An 11,098-nucleotide genomic window follows, 5' to 3' on the forward strand; every position below is an offset into this window, starting at 1 on the left:
AAGTTAAATTAGAAGTTTAGTTCTAGAAATTAATATTAACGAATCGGAATTTTCCGCTAGCGATCGGTACATTCCGGTGCCTACTTTTTGGTTAAAGTTCATTATTTTATGAAGAAAAACAATCACATAATTTTAAAAAAGTCTCTGAACACCACATGACTTCTTTGTACGCCTATTAAATTACATATACGTTTTTTTTTTTTAATGAAATTACATAAAGTTTTATTTTAATTAATAACTTCTGATATTTTTTCATATTTATATTTAATTGTTATTATAGAAATATTATTTACCGTAAAAATGTGTTTTCAATCAGAGGTTAATAATTATTAAAAAATCAATATATTTAAATTAAAACGAAAAAAAATTGTCAAAAAAAGTGATAAGTCGGATTTGAACTGATGTGCCTTCCCCTTACAAGCTCCAACTATTCCATTACTTAAAACCTTATTTGACTATAACTCTGAAACCAATGGAAATAAGTACTATTTATGATATATCTTTGATAAGCTTTCAATGAGGGCTTATTATTGCAGTTACGAAAAAGTCCAAAAACAATTTTTGTATTTTGGGCTTTTCTGGACACTTTTGGTCCAGCCGATTGCAGTCAAAAGGGTAGGTGCACAACTAGATGTTATAGTCCTAAATCCAAAATTTCTACATCCTACAGCTAATCGTTTTTGAGTTATGCGAGATACATATGTACATACGTACGTGCATACAGACATCACGTCGAAACTAGTCAAAATGGAATCAGGGATGGTCAAAATGAATATTTCCGTTGAAAACTGAAAACTGAAATTTTTCTTGATAACCATAATTCCTTTACTTCGTACAAGAAAGTAAAAATACATTATTAATACATATTTCGCATATATATCGATATATAATAATATAACAAGTATACATCTGACCACCACAAGACATGTACTAAGGAATCGGGATTTCCCGCTAGTGATCGGTATATTCCGGTGCTTAGCTAAGATACACACACACACTCACACTAAAACCCACATAAAAATGTCCTTTAGTAATGTAGGAGGATATATGCACGCATATATATTTATTTATTACTTTTTTTACTACGCGCTTTATTTACAATAGATTCCCTACACACTTTAAAACCATAAGTAACCGATTAAAAAACTATAACATTAATAAAGACTATCTAATATTATTCCTCGTCGTATATGAATAATGTATTAATTTTTTTCTTCTCATAAACACATAATGAGAGTGTCAACCCAATGACAGATAACATAATAAATATAAGAAATAAATAAATAAAATTAATAGATTACTAAAATTAAAAAATTAATGAGAGATTTTAACAAGAATGACAAATGAGACAATAAATAAGATAATAATAAGTGAGATAATAAAATCAAACTTAACAAAGTGATCAATAGTTAAGCAATATTAAGAGATAAGGAATGACTAGACTGAACACAACGCAAGTAATACTCCTTAATATACATATTCAGATCGAATAATTTCAAATGCTAGATGAATTTTTACTTTACTCATCACCACATAAATATGGGGTGATGACTAAGGTATGAAACAAACCAAGGTATGGTAAGGTAGAATAATAGTATTATAACCAACCAAACATAAAAATTTGAGATGATAGATAAAATATAGAAACCAGTCTATCAAGAATAATAAATATGAACGTTTTCGTCCCAGTTTATGGATTATATCTTGCCGTCTTATATCACCGAGGTCTAGCATATGGAGCCTTTTTAGTGGTCTAACATCCCTACTCATGTCCAACAGATTCACCGCTAGATGGTTCGTATACATATATTTAGTCTATATATGTAGGTCTTGCTTATCCCGTGTATTTCCTTAAGAATATATGGGATCCTTAGATCTCATAGTCATGGATCTCATTGATCCTTGTGATTCTAGGAACTTTGCTTTGAAATCGCAGGATGACCCCCATATTGCTGTTACAAGAAGTTCTCTACAACTATATACTGTAATTCCATATTGGTTTCAGTAATACCTTTTATTGTAATAATTTAATTGACAGATAAATTAAAAAATTTCCTACCAAGCAGCAAGTACATAAGCATAAACTGGCATTTGCTCCCTCTTTTCATTTGTTTGATTACCTCCAGGTTATATGACGATCTAGATGCAAACCCAGTACCGTACAGTGTACTTATTTGGATATTCAGATTGGACGCAAGTGCAAAAATCTCTCCTCATCGTAATCGTCACGTGATTTGACTTAGCAGGATTGAATATTATCTTTTATTCGTTTTCCTGTTTAGTCTCCGGTAATTACCTTACAGATAATACTTCAGAGGATGAATGAGGATGATATGTACGAGTGTAAATGATTTGTAGTCTTCTACAGTCTCAGTTCGACCATTCCTGAAATGTGTGGTTAATTGAAACCCACCACCAAAGAACAGCGGTCCACGATCTAGTATTGAAATCCGTGTAAAAATAACTATTATCTTACATTTGCAAAGCCACACGTTGATAAAATCCAAAGCAGAATTGCAGTAGCCTAGGCTAGAGCCGTGTCATCATCATCCATGAAGGATGGTGACACAGGTGGATGGATGATGGTGGATGAAGTTGAATTTTTTAAAGATATTATTTTTGAATGATTAAAAAGTAAATGCCACTGGTAAATTTTAATGAAAAGTAAAAGTAAATTTAATTTCATAATTGTTTATGTACTCAGTTCCTAGCTAAATAAGCTAAATTATGTAATAGTAATGAATTATGTTAAATATGAATACTTAAGTAAATTTACCTTTATAACACATCATGCTACTTTTTTAAATTCATTCTAATTTTGATATTTTTTTATGAAACGGAATTGTTTCTTCTTATGAATATGATTATACCATAATTGTATCAGCAGTAATAAATCTTATTTTATATCATTATTTTTGTATTTAGTAATATTTTACCAATATATATTAACAATATTTTCTTTATATTTTTGCAAAGATTACTAAGTAGTGCTCTCGTTTCATTGATAGCATTTTTTTGTCTTTATCTTAATATTCCAGCTTTCGAGCTGAGATTTTTAAATTAATCTTGGAATGTGGGGCTAATCAATCATCTGTTGTGAATTAAATATTATAATTACTTGTAAATGAAGTATTTTAAAACGAAATATTAAAAAAAGAATTAATTATATTATTATTATTTCTATTACTACTACTACTTCCTGATGACAGGTGCTTTAATGTTTAACGTATTTGTTGTTGTAGAGTGAAAAACTTCCAATACTGAAGAAAGATTAAACAACCTAAGGTCTGATATTGAATTTGTAGTTCAAGAAATTTGGAATCTGATAAGCATGATCACCAGATTGATTATTAAACTATGCTGATGACAAAATGTTGATAAAAAAAATTGCAACTTCGACCATCAATGGTATTGTGAATCAGCAACCAGAATAAGAGACAAAAATCATTACTGAATTTTTGGACTATGAAACCCACTTTATGACCCCGATTATTTTAGTTTTCGAGGATATTTGGTACACAACAGTTATTCAATAAGGTTCCAGTTTTATTATGGGGAGGAAACTGGAAGGCTAAGCATCTACTCTGGGGTTCTCAACTGGTAAAAGCTCGAGGGAGGCAGGATGCCTTAAAAAATTGAGCTTCAAAATGCTTTATCGTTAGCTGTTCTCGATACTGTTAGTACCAACATGATAAGGAAGAAGAAATCCCCGATCCTCCATAATAATAAAACTGAATGAGAATCTTATAAAAGCTGGATAGAAGACGAGTTAGACTCTTCTTTGAAATGGCCTGTTGATATCGATAATGTGACCCAGTGTCTGACCTCAATCCTGCAGTTAGCAGCATGGCGTTCAACATCCAAGGAGAAACATAAGGGGCGGGAAGGCCCAAACTACACAAGGGAGGTAATGGATCTTTTCAATTCTAAACGACGGCTTAGGAGGAAGTGAATTTTTGGGTGCCCACCTCGCCTTCAACAAGGTCTGCTCACTTCAGACCTTCCAGCTCTACACTATGTCACTGTTGCTTCGTTGGCAGATGACAAGGCGATCATGGCGGTCAAAAATGACCCAACGCAAGCTTCGTTATATTGCAATCTATTTTTGGTTGTAAATCAACGGGTGGCTAGCTAAATGGAATATAAACGTTAATCCGGCAAAATCAAGTCATGACCTTTGCAATGAAGAGAGGAGGTTGCTCAAGGGTCCACCTAAATGGCGTATTCATCCGCCACCGTTCGCCGTACTGGCGACCACCGTACGGTATCTAGGTCTACACCTGGATCGTTATCTCACTTGAAAATATCTTATGAGAGAAAAAAAGAAGCAGCATTAATTCCATTTATTTATAGGTTTTTTTATATGAAACTGATGCTAAATAAAACATTGAAGAAAAAAAAAATATATATATATATATGTGTTTGTGTGTCCGCGCGCGTGCGCTTGCGCATGTGGTGTTTCCTGAAAGTATATTACATAAATAGACATGTAATAAAATAAGCAATTAATAATCAGGCAGTTAATAGAGTAACTGCCTGTAAACTTTTAAATAAATATTTAAAACTATTTTGATCAGTTAATTCAAGCATAATTATTATTAACATAATTTTCACAAAGTATAATGTAATTTGTAAAAGTTCAATTTTGATTAAAAAATAAAACAGTTATTGGCATGTGTTTTTTTATTTTACTACTCCAGATTCGTTTTTGTTTGTAGCAAGAAAAATGTAGTGAAAACTCATATATCCACGTTAAAAATATTTCATATTTTCACTTTCAACTTATGGAAACACATTAGGGATTGATTTACAGAGTAGGTATTTTTTCATTTCTGAATACAGAAGGAGATTTCAATAAATATAAAATTTTACCATCGGGTTTGAAAGGTGGAGTATAAAAATACGTACACTTTTATGTTGTATCGTTTCATAAAAGTGAGTATTTACGGGCTGACATGCAAACGGTTAAAGAACTCAATCGTTACATCACGATATTGTTTTTACTATTTCTTTTTTCATCATAATATTAAGTTGGAAGAGCAACGTATAATTTATTTTCTTAAAACTATTTTTTGAAAAAATTTATCTGCAAAAATAAATTTAAAAAACTAAAGAAATAATAGAAAAAAGTATAAAAATTGTAAAAATGAACACTCAAATTTATAAAAATTTGTGAATTAAAAAATTTGTTTTTTTTTGTTTTAACTCACAGTACATCTTTATTATTTTATCGTTATTTATTACTTTATTTCGTCACAAATTATTTCATCGAAGCTTTGCTTCATTTATTCAGACGTATTTAATTTCATAACCCTAATACATTTAACTTTAATCAAATGTTAATTTGAAAAATATAAATAAAATGTACATGAAAAGTGTAGCCGCTAGATTAATTCCTCTTATTTGACTGTTATGAAAAATCTGTAGGAAATGCAAACTTTTCAAATATTACTCCAGCATAATTTATTTTATGTTATAGAATCTTATTTACTGTTTCTTTTAATGTTTGTGCTGTTTTTTGTATATCTAACAGAATAATTAAATAATCTGACGAATGCTAAGTTTTCAATTTGCATCATAGAGTTGTAAATTTATTTTCAGATTATAATACTTTTCATCTTTGTAACTTCTGACAATAACAGCATTAGTTACAACAAAAAAATATTTGTTAGAACTCGTTAAAACTTTTCTTCAGATTATTGTTTGTTCTCATTAATGCAGTTGATTTAAAACAAGAAATAGCTTTGCTTCCTTATAGTACTAATATTTGAAATCCTGTTTTAAATTGGATAAAATTGTATAGAAAGGAACCAACCCAAAACCAATCAAATTTGTAATTCAACTACGCAATAAAACTTTATTTTTTAAAATTATAGTTGTAAAATAGAGTTTTAAATAATTTATTTTAATTAAATTATTTATTACTATTATTAAAAGTTAAAAATGTATATTATTATATTTTATTAATTATCATTGCTACAAAATCTACGTATTAAAAAAAGAAACCTAAGATTTTCAGGACTGATTTTTTTTCTACAAAAATGTAAACGTGGGATTTAATTTCAACATTAACAGTTTACTTAATTTTGTATGATATTAAATAACTCGTAGAAGAAGACAATTAAACCAAAATTCAGGAATCGATTATAATATATATTAGTAATTTATTATATATATTTTTTTTTTTTTTTTTTTGTCTTCAGTCATTTGACTGGTTTGATGCAGCTCTCCAAGATTCCCTATCTAGTGCTAGTCGTTTCATTTCAGTATACCCTCTACATCCTACATCCCCAACAATTTGTTTTACATACTCCAAACGTGGCCTGCCTACACAATTTTTCCCTTCTACCTGTCCTTCCAATATTAAAGCGACTATTCCAGGATGCCTTAGTATGTGGCCTATAAGTCTGTCTCTTCTTTTAACTATATTCTTCCAAATGCTTCTTTCTTCATCTATTTGCCGCAATACCTCTTCATTTGTCACTTTATCCACCCATCTGATTTTTAACATTCTCCTATAGCACCACATTTCAAAAGCTTCTAATCTTTTCTTCTCAGATACTCCGATTGTCCAAGTTTCACTTCCATATAAAGCGACACTCCAAACATACACTTTCAAAAATCTTTTCCTGAGATTTAAATTAATTTTTGATGTAAACAAATTATATTTCTTACTGAAGGCTCGTTTAGCTTGTGCTATTCGGCATTTTATATCGCTCCTGCTTCGTCCATCTTTAGTAATTTTACTTCCCAAATAACAAAATTCTTCTACCTCCATAATCTTTTCTCCTCCTATTTTCACATTCAGTGGTCCATCTTTGTTATTTCTACTACATTTCATTACTTTTGTTTTGTTCTTGTTTATTTTCATGCGATAGTTCTTGCGTAGGACTTCATCTATGCCGTTCATTGTTTCTTCTAAATCCTTTTTACTCTCGGCTAGAATTACTATATCATCAGCAAATCGTAGCATCTTTATCTTTTCACCTTGTACTGTTACTCCGAATCTAAATTGTTCTTTAACATCATTAACTGCTAGTTCCATGTAAAGATTAAAAAGTAACGGAGATAGGGAACATCCTTGTCGGACTCCCTTTCTTATTAGGGCTTCTTTCTTATGTTCTTCAATTGTTATTGTTGCTGTTTGGTTCCTGTACATGTTAGCAATTGTTCTTCTATCTCTGTATTTGAACCCTAATTTTTTTAAAATGCTGAACATTTTATTCCAGTCTACGTTATCGAAAGCCTTTTCTAGGTCTATAAACGCCAAGTATGTTGGTTTGTTTTTCTTTAATCTTCCTTCTACTATTAATCTGAGGCCTAAAATTGCTTCCCTTGTCCCTATACTTTTCCTGAAACCAAATTGGTCTTCTCCTAACACTTCTTCCACTCTCCTCTCAATTCTTCTGTATAAAATTCTAGTTAAGATTTTTGATGCATGACTAGTTAAACTAATTGTTCTGTATTCTTCACATTTATCTGCCCCTGCTTTCTTTGGTATCATAACTATAACACTTTTTTTGAAGTCTGATGGAAATTCCCCATTTTCATAAATATTACACACCAGTTTGTATAATCTATCAATCGCTTCCTCACCTGCACTGCGCAGTAATTCTATAGGTATTCCGTCTATTCCAGGAGCCTTTCTGCCATTTAAATCTTTTAATGCTCTCTTAAATTCAGATCTCAGTATTGTTTCTCCCATTTCATCCTCCTCAACTTCCTCTTCTTCCTCTATAACACCATTTTCTAATTCATTTCCTCCGTATAACTCTTCAATATATTCCACCCATCTATCGACTTTACCTTTCGTATTATATATTGGTGTACCATCTTTGTTTAACACATTATTAGATTTTAATTTATGTACCCCAAAATTTTCCTTAACTTTCCTGTATGCTCCGTCTATTTTACCAATGTTCATTTCTCTTTCCACTTCTGAACACTTTTCTTTAATCCACTCTTCTTTCGCCAGTTTGCATTTCCTATTTATAGCATTTCTTAATTGCCGATAGTTCCTTTTACTTTCTTCATCATTAGCATTCTTATATTTTCTACGTTCATCCATCAGCTGCAATATATCGTCTGAAACCCAAGGTTTTCTACCAGTTCTCTTTATTCCGCCTAAGTTTGCTTCTGCTGATTTAAGAATTTCCTTTTTAACATTCTCCCATTCTTCTTCTACATTTTCTACCATATCTTTTTTACTCAGACCTCTTGCGATGTCCTCCTCAAAAATCTTCTTTACCTCCTCTTCCTCAAGCTTCTCTAAATTCCACCGATTCATCTGACAACTTTTCTTCAGGTTTTTAAACCCCAATCTACATTTCATTATTACCAAATTATGGTCGCTATCAATGTCTGCTCCAGGGTAAGTTTTGCAGTCAACGAGTTGATTTCTAAATCTTTGCTTAACCATGATATAATCTATCTGATACCTTCCAGTATCGCCTGGCTTTTTCCAAGTGTATATTCTTCTATTATGATTTTTAAATTGGGTGTTGGCAATTACTAAATTATACTTCGTGCAAAACTCTATAAGTCGGTCCCCTCTTTCATTCCTTTTGCCCAGCCCGTATTCACCCACTATATTTCCTTCCTTGCCTTTTCCAATGCTTGCATTCCAATCTCCAACTATTATTAAATTTTCATCTCCCTTTACGTGTTTAATTGCTTCATCAATCTCTTCGTATACACACTCTACCTCATCATCATCATGGGCGCTTGTAGGCATATAAACGTTAACAATCGTTGTCGGTTTAGGTTTTGATTTTATCCTTATTACAATGATTCTATCGCTATGCGTTTTGAAATACTCCACTCTCCTCCCTATCTTCTTGTTCATCACGAAACCTACTCCTGCCTGCCCATTATTTGACGCTGAGTTAATTACTCTAAAATCACCTGACCAAAAGTCGCCTTCCTCTTCCCACCGAACCTCACTAATTCCTACTATATCCACATTCACCCTATCCATTTCCCTTTTTAAATTTTCTAGAATACCAACCTTTTTTAAGCTTCTAACATTCCACGCTCCGACTCGTAGAATGTTATTTTTTAATTTTCTGGTGACCCCTTCCTTAGTAGTCCCCACCCGGAGATCCGAACGGGGGACTATTTTACCTCCGGAATATTTTACCAAGGAAGGCGCCTCCATTGTTGCTATGTGAAAATGCAGAGCCACATTTTCTTGGAAAAAAAGCAGCTGTAGTTTTCCATTGCTTTCAGCTGCGCAGTACTCAGAGGACTGAGTGATGTTGATACGGCCGTTTAAGTCATTGTGACTCACGCCCCTAACAACTACTGAAAGAGCTGCTGCCCTCTTTCAGGAATCATTCCTTAGTCTGGCTCTCAACAGATACCTCTCCGATATGGTTGCACCTTCGGTCCAGCTACTCTGTATCCCTGAGCACTCAAGCCCCCTCACCAACGGCAAGGTCTCATGATTCATAGAGGAGGATTATATATATATATATTAGTAATTTATTATATATATATATATATATATATATATATATATATATATATAGAGAGAGAGAGAGAGAGAGAGAGAGAGAGAGAGATTGAGTGTGTGTAACACTAAGTTCTCCCGAGTCTTTCATAAACTGTTTTACTCGTGAAAATAATGGAAAAATCATGTAAACATAGATCCTAAAATGCTTCGTTTGCGAATTACGACTAATGAAAGATTTCGCTCGGATTTCAGCTATCCGATGAAATGAGGTCTTACTGAGAATTTTAGAACTTAAATTAAGAAGCAGAATTAGTCAGTTTTTATGGGTTTTGATCTGAAAATCGAATAAAATAGGTCCTCGGAACCTTATCTGGAGTATTTGAGAAATCTGGGTTGAAAGACCAATAAATTGGGGGACTATTTTTTATGTTTGACGTACAATAACATTGTTAAATGGGTAACATATACTGGGTTATATATATATATATATATTAATAAAACTTTTTCAAAATCTTGTAGAAGATATAATTCAAAATGGTTTAAGATAAGTTGAATAAAATAAAGAAAGGTCAGAAAAATTCGATTTTTATTTAAACAAAGTACATTACTCCATTTGTCAGAAAAGTACTTAATGGAAACAAAAACCAACTTCTTATTTTAGGTGATGTGAAAAATTTGTAAAAACAAAATTTACTATTAAAAATTGATGTTAAAATGTAAAAAAAAATGGTAGAAATTACACAAAAATTGTAAAATAAAATTAAATATATAAAAATTACTTGGTTAATAATTTTTTTTATTAATAACACAAATACAATAAATTATTTGAAGAATTATTACTCCAAAGTTGTAGATAAAACAGGTTATCGACAATACCCAATACTGTATTAGTATTTAAATCAATCTATAAGATACATTATGCATATCGTTTACTGTGAAGTGTTCCATCTTTAGCCAAGATTTCTGTGAATTTTAGTTCAAACGTGATCGGTTTGTCATTGAAGTAACGCCGAACTTATTTGTAACAGAGAATTACGCAGGTATGGTATTCATTTTGGGTGGGTGAAATCGTAATGTTACAGCTGCTGCATTAAAATATGAAATACGTTTCATATTGTTTCCAAGACAATTATTGTGATGTTTCGTAATCTTCGGAAAACAAGTTTACAACCTAATATTCGTACCAGGTATGAACGATCTGTCCAACAAGACGCTGTTATTGATGAAATTATTATCGATGCAGATCAGCGCAGTACACGTGTCAGAACATGAAGTTTTTTTAAGCGGATCAGGGTTTTGCATTCGATGGTCTGGAGGACAATCAAACAAAACAAGATTTATCCTAATCATAACGAGCTAGTACAACATCTACACCCAGGAGACGGTCTGCCTGGAGTTCTACAATTGATGGAATACAAATCGACAATTTTACGAGTATGTTTTGTTCGCCGATGAGGTAAATTTCAATCCAGATGGCGTCAACAACTTATGCAGTGAGTATAAATGGGCAAAGGTAAATCCACATGAATCGGTGGAAAGCTGTTTTCAGCACCGATTTAGCGTCAATTCTGGTGCAACCTTGATCTTTGATCCCCATGACTTCTTGACTAATCTCTGACGTCATCACCCATCCCACTATATCTG

Source organism: Lycorma delicatula, chromosome 1 (genome assembly GCF_047948215.1).
Source record: "Lycorma delicatula isolate Av1 chromosome 1, ASM4794821v1, whole genome shotgun sequence".
In the NCBI taxonomy this organism is placed as follows: Eukaryota; Metazoa; Arthropoda; class Insecta; order Hemiptera; family Fulgoridae; genus Lycorma; species Lycorma delicatula.